The sequence below is a fragment of the Phalacrocorax carbo genome, chromosome 9 (assembly GCF_963921805.1).
Source record: "Phalacrocorax carbo chromosome 9, bPhaCar2.1, whole genome shotgun sequence".
In the NCBI taxonomy this organism is placed as follows: Eukaryota; Metazoa; Chordata; class Aves; order Suliformes; family Phalacrocoracidae; genus Phalacrocorax; species Phalacrocorax carbo.
Genome location: NC_087521.1, coordinates 2,670,941 through 2,685,141, shown reverse-complemented (window position 1 = coordinate 2,685,141; position 14,201 = coordinate 2,670,941). Strand labels below are relative to the sequence as shown.

The 14,201-nt window shown below is 39.5% G+C and overlaps 1 long non-coding RNA gene across 2 annotated transcripts in view; it reads right to left on the bottom strand.

Annotated features, from left to right (window-relative positions):
- LOC135314929 (uncharacterized) overlaps positions 1-7,194 on the bottom strand; it is a 129,319-nt gene extending 122,125 nt beyond the window's left edge. For both annotated transcript variants that reach the window (XR_010374349.1, XR_010374350.1), the window contains exon 1: positions 7,118-7,194. This is a non-coding gene — a long non-coding RNA (uncharacterized LOC135314929). The remainder of the gene's footprint in view (positions 1-7,117) is intronic.
- Positions 7,195-14,201: the final 7,007 nt, after the last annotated feature.

Sequence of the window (14,201 nt, the reverse complement as noted above, 5' to 3'; positions counted from 1 at the left end):
GCTTAGCAAAATGTCAAGGTCCTATAATTTTGGCAGAAGCCTCCAAAGCTCCTTTCAACAGGAGAAGCACCATGAAATGAAGATCCCCTAGGTCTGCTGCTGTTATCAGACCATTCCACCTGTTGAATAGTATGCACAGAAAAGAGGGAATCACACAGCCCACCTCTCCTCACCTCACTATCCCCACTTCCACTGCCCAGCACACTCACCTTTCCTCCTTTCCTACGGAATCCCATCTGCCCTTTTCTTCCCTGCTTCTGCTTTACTCCTATTCACTTTTCCCCATAAAGCAGTCAGTTCCCAAGTCTACTTTTGCCCATAGAAGATTTCAGACCCATTTCCTTCCGGATCCCTGGAATGCCATTCTCCCATTATGCAGACCAGGGATCTGCTGAAATACGGCCCTAAGTCTCTCCCAGCCTGTGCACAGGACTCCATTTCCACAGGAATCAAGTGTAGGCACAGGGGGAAGGACTGGTGGACATATGGATCTGGCCTTGACATAAAGCTGGGAAATGGGATAGGTCTCCACTCCCGGATCAGAGGACTAAAAAGTGTTCTCATAATTATGCATTTAGACATTATTTAGAACAGTTATGAGGACAAAGATCCACAATGCAAACTCAGTCTACGTATTGTCCATCAAGCCTACAACATGCTATCTTCTACATACCTCTGCCTGGAGAATAACGTTACTCGTGACAAATAAAGTTGCGATGACTGCCCAGCTGTTCTATCTGCAACTGAGAACATTTCTCAGTTTTGAAGTTTCCAGAACTGTCCACTAAAAACAAGACTGCAAAGTGATCCACAGTGTTCAGCTACCTGCCATCATCCTGCCTCCCAGCTTGTATTCGGAAGTCAAGAGTAAAAAAGACTCCGTCTCTTCATATTTTTCATCTATTTCATAGCAAAATAATGTATACAAGACAAGTCCATGCTAAGAGAAAAGTTCACTGCTTGAGATCCCAGGTAAGTTCTGCTGTGTTCTTATTTTCTCTCTTGGTTTGCCATCACTAGCTGAGACACACAAAAATGAGCAAGCATGAATTTTAAGTTCCTGGAATATGGAAAGTACAAAAAAGAGCAAATTTTACTATCTTCTCATGACACACACTTTGGAAATAATCTTGTTTTACCTCAACTGCCATGTTACTTACAGAATTTATGGTAGAAAAGAACTCAAAACAAATGTCACGTGTTATCTGATGCCTATTTCCAGTAAAACTAAGAGATAATCATAACATTACCATATGTGTCTTGGCATAATGAATTTTGGCTTGGACCAGGACACAACTTCAGAGATGCACAAAATGAGGAAAATAAATCATGTGAGCAGCTGACAGCAATGGCTGCCAGCCTACCTCACGTGCATTCTGAAACAGATCCGTGATAAAATAACAGCTACTACAGTAAACAAAAGGATATATATCTACTACTTGCTATAAAAAGAGGCATTCAAGCCTAAAATTGTAAAGCAACAATGCCCTTAGAAGTTCCCCCCCCCCCCCCCCCGCAAGGAAAATTTGGCATGAGGAATAAAAAGGCATTCCTATATAGGGATGGGTTTTAACAATAGACCTTGAAACACACAGATACCATTTACACAAATTCAGTGTTATCACACCAGTAAAACCTGGGCTCGAAGGATGACACACAGGTGGCAGGAGAACATTCATAACCTAAAGAGATAGTCAGCTATACACTGACTTGCCACGCCAAGCAGGAATGCTTAAAAAGCTGCTTCTTTTCTACCTTCTGTCTTGTATGGCAAATGCTGATTTATATTGGTCTTCTGGAAACAAGTGCAGAGAATAAACTCTGGGGCAAATACCAAAATTTCTTTGCATCAGGATGTCCTGAAACTTGGACTAAGAACCTACGCCAAAACTCTTAATTGAAATGAAGCATTTTCAGTTAATTCTGTTTTGTGATTAAATAAAAACACTGGCAACCTAAGGCAAACATGAGCAGTCTCCAACAGAGACACTACCGACTTCTCACTGTGAAAAATCTAGACTCTGTAGCTTTCTTAATTTTTGCAAGCATATGTATGTGTAAACACACACACACAAAGACAGAACTCTGTGAAAAAGCTGGAGGACAACAACATATTAAATCTGTCATCGCAAATCATGCTAGTTCATTCCTAACCCATTCATGACTAACGGAAGAAAAACAAACAAACCAAATCCTAGCTTGATTACACAACCACCATTTCAGCCAGAGCTCTATAATAAGGTGGCTTCAAAGGTCAGGCACATAAACTATGTTTTCAGAGGAGAATCCTACATAAGGATATCAGTTTTGAAAAGATTAATTCACCTTACAGACTGCTAGTTTTCCATGAAATACATAACTAGTATTTTGGAAATGAACACATGAGTTCAGCTCCTTTTACATCATTGCATTTGAATCTTTCTCAAGAGAAAAGCTCAACTTTAGAAACATTTGTTAGCTTTGTTTAACTCAGTGGTGACAGAATAAGAGCACGTTCACGTTAAAGCAGCTAAATCTTCTGTCTTCCCTAGGTCGCACACTGGAACATCGAAGCTGGAAGTCCAGTCTGAGAACCTTGAGTCTATGAAATCTGTGGGGAAAAGTAAGGAGATAGAAGTGGTCCTACCACTAGCATCTGTTGCTCAAAACTGAGAAAAATCTGGATCACAGCTGAGGAAAATAGCTCAGTCCCATTTCACATTATGACAGGTCTCCAGGGAATAAAAACCTGAAGGGTTATTCTGGCTATCTACGTTAAGAAGGGGACTCAAACAGATTATACTAGAAGCATTTTGAGATGAGGACATCTTATGAGTCATTTACTATAGCCCAATTCAAATTTTAAATTCAGTCCAAAGTTATGGCCCTTCTGGCCATCTCTACTGTACTCCAATGCATCCTGGCGCCCACAATGCCTGCATGCAGTGCTGGTATTGAGACCGTACATGGAACGGAAGAATGTTGAGTTCTAACTTAAAGGATAAATTCTCTCAGACCTCTCAGGTAGCATCTTGCAGGGGAGTCACTTTGCCAGACTGGAATCTAAATTTTATTGGTTTATGAAGTTTGTAATAATTTTACTTTATCCTTGCATGGCAATGGGGATTTATAGATCCACAGAAATAACACACAACAACTGGAAAAAGTTTACAGCTAGAGTTAGATGCGAGTCCCAGTCTGGATCTAAATTCACATGTTCCTCAAAATGAGATGCTACTGTTTGTTAGCTGGGTTTCACTGTCCCCTTCAGGCCTTCCTAGCTTCCCTAACGCCCGAGTGTTGCAATACAGAAAATGTTTTCAAACTTTGTCACATATGAATTTGCACTACAGAAAAGAAGGATCTTCAAATAACTTGTCACCAAGGTCTCTTCTGTCATCCTGGGAATTTTAAACAAAATTCCCTGGAGAACCTGTGAAAGTAAAACAAGTAGAAACAAAAATGTATTGGAAATTCCCTTACATTATGTTATTTTAAAGACTGACAAGTCCTGTGTTTGGTATGGCAGAATCTTCACTCAAAAACCCTAGAAATGAATGAACAAGCCCACCCACAACTTTTCCCACCCGTCTACTTTGTGGAGGTGCTTGTGACGAACAGCTGCATCAGCACACAGAACTAAAAGTCAGGGTATCAAATTCTGCGCATGGTTTTATCACATATAGCTGTGTAACACCTGCTACAAATGACATATTCTTCTGGGTTTTCTTGCCTGTAAAGAGGGGACTATAATATCTCGCAAACAGTGATAGGATTCACCCCAATTAGATTCAAATTACAGAGTCAATGGCACCGTAAAGGAATAATGCCCGACTATTCCTTCTAATAAATATGATTAGAAAAGATTGCATTGGGATCACATCACTAAAGGACAATCTAGTGCTTATTACACGTAACTGCTAGCTTTGCAACGTGTGAGGGACGAATGTGAATATCAACACATCTATAAAAGTTCAGCAGGTTGGATCCTTCTTCCTTGTCAACATTTTTGAACATGACTTTTACTAAACGCAATCTGATCTGTTTGGAAGGTAAAAGCTAACTGTTACTGGGAAATAAATTGAAGATTAAAATCTTTATTGCCACCTCTGCTAGGAAGAGAGATGGAGCTTCTTCTGGGCAGAACTTCCTGAAGATCACTGCAGGTATTATTTAGTGGTGCTCCACCTCTGTCCTCTCCAGGAAGCGCCTGAAGGAGCTATTCCACCAACATAAGAGAGACTCCAAACACTAAAAGTCCAACTCCTCCACCAAATCACTGTTTCGGTCTGAATAACAGTTGCCTCTATCCTTGTTAAGCTGAAAGGAATTTATTGTACCTGAAGGTGTACAGAGTAGAAAGAAGTGTTAACACATTTTCTCCTGCATCATCTTTGATAAAAATTCTGCATATTTAGAGGGTACTAGGACATACAAAGCTTTCTGATTTTGTATTATCAAGTAGAAAAGTACTATTATTAGAATGCTATAATTAGACTATAAGTATCTCAGCTGTAGACCTTTATCATTAATCAGGACACCATTTCTCCTGTGATTTATTTAAAGGACATTGTAGACCTTCTCCAGAAGGTACCTCACTCAGGACAGGGCTTCTATATAGTCAGATCCATCTTGGCTCTTCTCTCTCTTAAATCCAGCCTCTTTCTACTGTTATTTAAGTGTTGGATGTAACTAGGCAAAGGGAAGATCCTTCTTCGCTGGCTCTGTTCATTGATTTTTGTTCTCACAATTTCTCAATGAATTGGTCAATAGAAAATGGAACTTTCTTAGAAATGCCTAAAAGAACTGTAGAGATAAATTCTTACCAGCACTTTTATACTGTAACATAAAATTGATAACTTGGTAAATTGCAACATTGGTACTTATTCAAAACTAGGTTCATCAGAATTCTTTTCCCCCCAAGAAACACTGCAATCAAAAAGCATTTTCAGCACTTCCTCTCTGCCATCTTCCTTCCTTAGCTTGAAATGTTATTGTTCGCTCTCAGCACAGCCCCTAACTTCTTCATTTTCAGGTCTGCAAAACACACACAAAAACATTTGCTTACGTGCTAAAATGTCCTGGTGGATAAGAGACTACTATGGACCCACCATTAATATTACTGCCTGGCTCATTGCATCCTCGTTTGTTCATCCAAAGAGCATTCCTCGCATTTAAAACTAACATTTAAAATACACTTAATGGCCTTGTTAACAGACATATTCCATCTGACAGGATTTAGCCTGATGGAGTTTACCTACTGGCTGATGCTCTTAAACCTGTTCTAAGCACAGTCTGTGAGCCTACAATGCCTCATTGTTTGGCTCCTTATAGGTGATAATGAAATTGGCATTCGGTTCCCACTCCTGAATGGTTTCCATGAGACTCTGAAAAAGTTGTTTGCTACTCCTGGTATTATATAACCGTCTTAGTTTCAGCATGCATAAAGGCATGTCCTTGTCAAATACTTCATCTTCAGGTTGTATTAATAACTAAACATGAATCATGCTGGGTATCAGACATGTTTGTGTTTATTCATGACGTACCGTCAGGAGTTATTCTAAAAACCAAAATTAAATCTGTTAGCTGAATACATTGTCAAGGCATTACCCCATGACACGGGCACCCCCTCATTTACTATGCAAGTGGCCCTGATGCACTTCTGTCTATACACAAGCTAACATTTCACTGCAAACTGAAGGCAGGATCACCGGCAGATTGCATTACCTCATAGATATCTTGCCTTGTCCAGCTGAGCTTTAAATTAAGATTTCAAAACTGCATGATCAGTGCTTAATAAACCAGGCTGCAAAGCACTGAGCTTCCTGACCCCAGTCCTGGAAAATACTGAATCACATCCTTAACCTTAAGGACACAAGTAGTCCCATCGATTTCAGTGGAACTGAGTACGCTGTTTAATGCCTACCTCTACCAGTAGCATCGTTCAGCACTTTGCAAATTCAAGCTCATAAGCACTGAGCAAGGGATACAATGACCTTGAGTGTATATCTACCGTAAGAATAACAAGTAGCTACAACATACTACTCCTTATGTGAGACGTCAGTGGTTTGAAAAGAACAGATAATAGTTTTTTTAATGCAGCTTAGTCAGAACTGTAATATTCTATTAGGAAAAAGGAAAGGAGCCTTGTACCGGTAAGCCAAAATAAGAGAAACAAATGTTCTGACAAACAACTTAAAATATAGATGCATACTTCACTGCAAAATATCAGAGATAGATAATCAGAAATCTATGCTGTTCCTGTGAACCTAACTGATAGAAGCTCTGTGTGTGGTCCCAGTGCACTGAACTGCAACTATTGCAACGTTCTGGACAATCACATTGATATTTTATTCCTCTTTTTGCTTACATTTATAAGCTGGAATTATTAAGAAATGCAAAGCAGCTCCTATGAACATATTCACCCACACAGAAAAATCTTTGCCAGATACTTCTACAGGTGATGAAATAAATTAAACCTTTGGCAACTTACTTCGATTTATTATGTTTGATACAATATCTTACCAGGAAAAAGGGATATAATGAGGCTTTTCTAATCAAGAAATATCTGGAACCATTAACAGTTTGTCTATCATCAGGCCTCCTCAAAAGGACCCTATTCTTCCATAGACTTCTGCAGTTCCTTCTTTTATTTTAATATGAAATTATTAAATGAAGCCCATGTATAAAATCATGACTTAAAACAGCATTTTAAGCTTTTAGGGCCAATAGCGCATTTCAGACTATCCCAGACAGACATCCACCACATGTTCAAAGTGCCTGAAAACACTAGCACATCCCTCTTGGCTCGAAATGTACCTGCATGGCTGTAGTCTTGTGTCATTTGCATTCCTGAAATATTCTGGCCTGGGCAAGGGACGTTACTTAACCTGAGATCTCCAGAAAACCAGTGATTAGACCACCTGGCACCTAAATTCGATCGCTGAAATAAAAGTATGCTGAATGACAGTATTAGGCTCGCGGTGACTGACAGCACTCTGTTAAGTGGCTGGGTGAGAAAGCATTCACATGGGGGTGGAAGGTTTGGGATCAGACCACTCGTGTCTGAACTCAGTGTCTTGACTCTGAATTCATCCGAATTCAGTCTCAGACTCGTGTCTGGATCAAGGACTCCCACCTTTCAGGTATCCTTTCAGGAATGACTGAGGCCAAGGCTCTTTCAGCCTCCTCTGCTAAAGCTCTTCTAATCTGTAAAGTAAAATAATTAGATTTTAGTCAGGATGGGGAGCAGAATTTGGGGCACTTCTCTTGCAGACAAGTCTCTAACCAGGCTTAGGAGCCATTCCCTACCTACATTCAATGAATGTTTTAAGTATCAAATAAAATTAACACCTCCAGCAGCACACACTTGTGCGTGTGTGTTGGGCGGCAGGTCTTCCATTGCCGCATGCTGTACCAAGACAAGGGACGCCCCTGAGGGGCTGCAGCACGTGGGCAGCCCACTTTTAGCCACAGACACCCCTGAGGGGCTGCAGTGCACAGGTAACCTACACAGTGCAGGGGTACTAATTAAAAAAGCAGCAGCAGAAGACCAGCAGAAGCTTAGAGCGGCAGGCCAAAACCCGCACCCACGACACCAGCCTCCCGCACCACTCCTTGCCTCCCTAAAGGAATTTGTACGGACCAAGTGTCAATGTGAATGAGAGAATTTGAGACTAGGAAGTGTGGAGGATAGCTGTTTGGTTGAAGTTGAGCCTGGGGAAGGGGGAGGAAAGGTGTTTCTTTATCTAATTATGTTCTGACACGAGAACACGTGAGGCATGTAGGCTCACTGTGGGGTTCCTCTCGGGGTTTCCACACCACTGGCAACAGGATAAAAGTGTTGTGCTGCCAGAAGCATCTGTAAAGCAGGCAGGGCCACAGTACCTGAACTTGTCTATCTTGTGAATTCCTGCATCTGAATCCCACTTCTCTTCCAGAAAAGACCCTAATATTGAGTGACTTTAGCTTTTCTTGGCCTATAAAACTAATCAGGCTTCTTGATGAGATTCTCTAATTATGACATTCTCAGCCAGTTTCAACCTTTATTGGGCCCTTTATTTTTTTCTATAAAACAGGAGTCAATTATGTTTACTAGTTCGTACTGACAATCATGGCCTGGTTTAGTTTATACTGCAGTCAGTATCTTTTTCTAAAAAAACTTAGCGTATCAAAATAAAAAAAAATGAGTTCAGACAAATAGCTTTTTTACACTGATAGGAAAGCTTAAAGTCACTGAGGTCAAACAGTGCCCACCCCTGAGGTTTTTGGCTCCGGAAAGTGACTAACTCCTTCTGTGCAAATAAACAGACATCTATCTGTTCTTGCATCTATACCTTAATAAAATCTGTAAGCAGCACAGCTTAAAAGTTCCGATGAAGTGCAGCATAAAGCTGTGAAAAGCAACCTACCATTCCGCTTTGTGCAGTAATTTCAGCTGCAGACTGCAGAAGCCCAGCTGCACTACAATAAACAAACGAGCTGAAGGCTGCTCTGACTGTGCAGACAGTAGGCAGGCACACAGCTCGTCTTAACGCATATTAAAAATTCTTGGCACCCTAATGCAAACAATCTGCAATGAAAAAATACCAATATGAGCAATCCTCCAAGCCTTGCTTGAGATTCCCTTCTTTGCCCCATGATCCATCTTCCCTGCTCCTTGGGCTGAAATGCATACAGATGTTCATGCAGGTTTGAGACAAGGAAGAAAACAGAACTCTTTCTCACTGAGAATATTTTCAAGCAGTCTTTCAGAAGTGTAACACAAACACAGCACCAGCTCCCTTTCAACAACAATACTCATTATGTGCATCTGCAGCTGTTACACATGCTTTTGTATATCTTTGATGACTTCTAAGGAACAAGCGCCGCTAACTCTGTTGGTAGCTACGTGTTCAGTATTAGAATTTGAGCTGTCATTTTAATGAATTAAATGGCCAGGCAGTCAAAACTGCCCTAGCCTGAGTCTGCTAAGAGAAAACAGAGAGAATAACAGTCCTCGGGAGAAAACTTTCTTTTTATATAGAAATTCTGTTTCACCTAGGGGGTGATTTTAGCAATGTACCTTCTCCTTAAAGATCCACAGCTCTGAATGGCTCTGAGAACTGTAAATAATGCCAGAAATGCTTTTACATTTAAAGTTTAATTATGGACCTTATTTTTATCTTCTTATGCCAGACAAAACTTTTGGTAGTCAGTGGGTGTTCTGTACATCTAAAGTCACCTCCGCAAAACAACACACAACCAATTAGAGATATACTGCCAAGCAGATTTGAAAAAGCACTTAAAACGTTTATATAATTGGAACTGGAAAGAAAATTTTAGCTATCTAAAATACAATTTCTATAAATGGTAGTATGCTTCAAAAAAATGGTGTTAGCATCCTCAGTGTTGAAAATTATAGCAATAATTAGCTGGTAATTCCAGTTCACTCAAAATAGCATTTTTGCTGGCTATATAGCAAACCTGGCACTGAAGGCTCTGTTTCAGAAGTCAATATTCTAGGCTTTTCAATCTCATCCATTTAACTGATGATTAAGCTGCCACCCCATCAAGACTGATCTTTCCTTTCCTTCTCTTCAAATTCACTTAATTTATCAAGTTATAAAACCAGTATAATTTTATTCCTTAACTTTTTTATTCTCTGATCTTATGTGGCTAATCCAGCTAGCCCGGCTTCCCACAGGCAAGTGGGTTGGATGACCTGTTGTGGCCCTGTCCAAATTAAATTATTTCTAGAATTCAATAATTTTGTCTTCCCTGGGTGAAAATTTGATCAGAGACAAGCTTCCCTAAAATATACTCCATCTCTTCACAGTACATTTGTATAGCAGACATTCAGTTTTGAAAACTAAACACTCAGTTATTGTTGCAGTAAATGCAGACGGCAAGTGTGTTGCAGACAGCACCGGAGAGTACTCGTCTGTTGATTTTGCTCATATGTAACACTTTTTGCCATGAATTAAATCACGTTCTGTATCAAGTTTTTATTCTTTTCATGGAAGTTCCTAGAAATTTCATATTTACTTATGCATATAGCCTATAAATAAATATAGAGCCTTTTAAATAGTCTCGCATGTCTGAAGCTGACTCTTTCCTACAGGTTTGTTTGGGGATAGAACTCCTCTGTAAAAGAATATAACAAATATTCCTATCTTAGAGCCTTCTTACATCAGTTTTCCTCTGACATTAAACCATGAGGATTTAAAATGCATAATGCATATATACAGTTACGGTGAAATAAACTTGGCGACTTTTAACCGTGTTTTGTTTTTATCTTGACTAATACATTTTTCTTGCTACTTCTTCAAAACTCCATCTAGTGAAATATAACCTATTTCTCCTACAATATAAGTGTTACCATCATCATAAAGAATATTAAAAGTGAAGAAGAGAAAATGACATAATATTGCGGGAATTTTTTCATGTTGACAAAAGAGTAGATTTGGCGCAAACATGGAAAACTGAGTTGACTACTTAAAGATTCTTCATAAATAAAACACTTCCCTAAGAAACATTTAAGTTGCAACACCCAGAAAGTCCCAGAACTCCCAGGAAATGGATTGCTAACACCACACAGTGACTAAGCTTTCTAAAACTGGTCTCAGAAGAATGAAGGTCAAAAGGAACTGAAAGACGACACTAATAGATTATGTGGTTTGCCTCTCCTCATCAATCAGTATAGCTATAGAGGTACGTGGCTGTTACATGCCCTGTCCCATACCTCTCACTGTATCGGGACAAGTTATAGCTGCATCACTTTCTCACAGCCTTCCAATATCCTGTCTGACTTGTCATCCTTGCACTGTGTGACCTCTCAGGAAACCTCCATTCTACTCACCAAACATCCTCACTCCCATCCCCACGTCTGCATTTTTCCTGGTTCTTCTGCCAGGAAACCAATGCTTTTCCATGACCCAGCAGGCTGGATTTAGAGGGAGATCAGTTCAAATCTAGCACTGTTTATAAGGACAAATAATGATCTTTATACATTCAAAAACAATCTCTTGTAGCCTCTTAACCTTCTCCCAAAATTCTAAACTGCATTTCTCCTCAGCAAGGCCAACTTAAAAAAACATGACCAAGTCATGTCAATGATGTTATAAGCCAAGAACACAACAAGAATTTTGAAAAAAATCAAACTGCAATGACATTTTCAAAATACCTAAATGTTTATTTTAATCTGGTTCTTGACCAGATTTCCCAGGCAAGTCTAAGACTGAAGTGACAGGAGGTGTACAAAGTCATTGGAAGTTTGCTTTCTTTTGGATGACATTGGGAATTGTTTGAAAATTCCTGCTATTCGATGAGAATTTCTCAAAGGGCGGACTGAGAGCAGTCATGGGAGGAAGACTAGGCCTGAGGTTGAAGCAGTATAATGGGTCTATGGAAAACCAGGGTCACGTTTGCAATGTAGCATATATTTATATAAGGATATCATTTTTATGGATCATCCATCTTTCCAATCTGTACATCCACATCACTTCAGGTTTTGGCCCCTGTGGTTATTTTGTATCCCAGTTATGTCAAGCACAAGTCAAGCACAACCTCAGCTGAGACCTCCAGGACCTAGTGAAATACATACCCACACCACACACATAAGAGAAGAAAAAGGTACTGCTAACTGCCCAAGTGAAAACTGAATTATCATACTGTGGTAATCATTTAACGAATGCGATTACTACGACAACCTTCTTTATGTCCTTTTAGGATTGTCAAAGTTTGAATTACTTCCTGAAATCAACATTCCCCAGTATTTCACACCACTTTAATGCTTCCAGAATTAGGCAAATATTAACCTATTTTGGCTGAAATTTTGGAAGTTTGCTTGAGGACGATTAAATTATTACCTGCTAAGAGATTCTGACGTCTGCAAAACTTCATTTGAATAAGGCCAGTCTAAGCTCTGAAAAAATTTAATTCTCTGATGCTGAAGAGAGGATTGTAATAATACAACAGATCCTCTCTGCTAAGCATTCAGTCTGCACTGGGCATGCTCTCTCCCCACAGAGCGTTCACCTTTTACCTGAATTGCTGCACAGGCCAGTACACTCTATTTCATTTTCATTTGCTCTATTCCCCACACTTGCAGTCAGTTACCACGGGGGGGTGAGGACAAGCCAACCAAAGGCAATTAAATTTTCATAATACACTACTCAAATCTTGCCAATCCTAAAGCCAAGGAGACTTCATATCCCTTCTTCCTCCTATGTTTAAACCCATTTTCCTGTTTTTTAACAACCGTCTCTAGGACAAGACGGAGTGTGCCGAATTTCAGGAATGCCAAGATTTCTCTTTCAGCAGGATATTGTGGGTGCAGGGGAGGAGATGGTGACATAGTGTCAAAATTCAAATTTATAACAGAGTTGTGGACAACTTCAGTTCCTGAGTGATCATTGCCATTCCCTAGTAACCCACTTTCCTCCTCATGCTATGCCATTAACATTCTGGAATATTAATTAGTGGCTTTGAGGTCATCTCTAGCACCTCAACTATGTAAGGATTCCTCAAAATTTGGAAAGAAGAAAGATGAACCTTGTAAGATCCTGGGACCAGCTGCAGAAATAGATCTGTTTTGATGCAACCACATCTGCAAAAAAATGTATTACATTATTTACACTTGAAATGTCTACATTTTTTTACCAAAGACTACAGCAAAATGTATATTTATCTCTCAGGGGAAGGGAGTTAGAGAAGTGTCCTCTCTTGTAAAGAGACCATAATGTTCTCCACTTCACTGCGTGATCTTCAGGACAAGTATCAGACGGAGTAAGTATAGAAAAGCACAAATTGAAATACTCAACTCTAAGGATATGCTCCTTAGAATATCCTTCAGGCAGACAGAGAGCTGGAGCATGGAATGGGAGGGACGGACGCTCTCTGTAAATGACCCTTTGTGCCATCACTGGAAGAGCCACCCCTATGGCTGCTCCAGCCTTCTGGGCCTTACTGGACACGCATATTTCTTCCTAAAAGGAAAGGCTTGGAATGCTCCTGAGAACTTCACAAAGCTCCCTCTCCCGGCGGTTACTGATGGTGTATTGTCACTCTGTGAGTTTGTGACATCTCCAAAGACCAGAATTACTCGAAGCCAGTTTTCTAGTAGCTGCTGCCTCCCACGAGGTGATGAGCTCCAGATATTATGACTCCACTAGTTCTGCTAATCATCCAAAAATCTGAGTTCTGTCTTTGGTACCTCTGCCAGAGGTTGCTTACCATTCAGTCCCAGACTGGGATCAGACATTTGACTTCCTCCCCTTATTTTTGATGCATATGAAAGATTAGTGTCTGATTTTTTTAAGTTTTTAGGGTTATATTTTAATTTTTTTTTTTAATGTGACTAAAAGATTACCTGCTAAATGAACCAGAACAATGGAGGCATAGAAGAAAGGTCTTACTTGCTGTTGTGTGGAAGTACTACTTGCCACCACAGTAAAGTGATTATAGGGTAACTAATGAATGAGCTGTGGTGTGATAAACAAACCATTAAAAATGCTAGGATAAAAAGAATAAGGATAAATTCTGCCTTTGGAAACGATTATTTTTAAATATTGTAAATATTATTAATATTTTACCCTGAGAAGTACCTTAAGCAACAAGGGACAAATATCTAACTATTGCCAGTTACTTTATTTAAGTTACATTATTAAAAGAAACTACTGTTTTGAAAAAAGATAGCTCATTTGTAATTTTCGGAATTACAGGAATGGCCTGTCACCCAGTGTTTTCCAGCTGTATGCACAACGGTATACACAGATTCAAGGGCAGTAAGAGCGGTTTCCACTACACTAGAGTGAGCTGGAGCCAACTCCATTGTGTCCTCCTTTTTTTTTTTAATCATTTTGGCATCTTATCTACCACACTTACGTTTCTGCTCTGTGATAAAATGTATGTTGCTAACGTTACTTTTGATCTTCCATTCACCTTAGGGGGCATCAGATGAAATCAAAGTTGAGAGATGTAACACCAACTTACAGGAAAGGCATGTGTAAAGGCATTATATAGATACTATTTACCTGATTTTGAATCATTTAAGTAACAAAAATAAGACTGTGTTTTTTCTTCCCAATGTTTATTTAAAAAATTTTAACAGCTTTACATTCTCTATAATCTGGAAGTATAAATTAAACCAGGACACTAAATCTGTATGCTTACTTTAAGTCTGAATAACCTTTTCAGATTAATAATAAACTGAATTTATTATTTTTTTAAAAAGGGGAAAA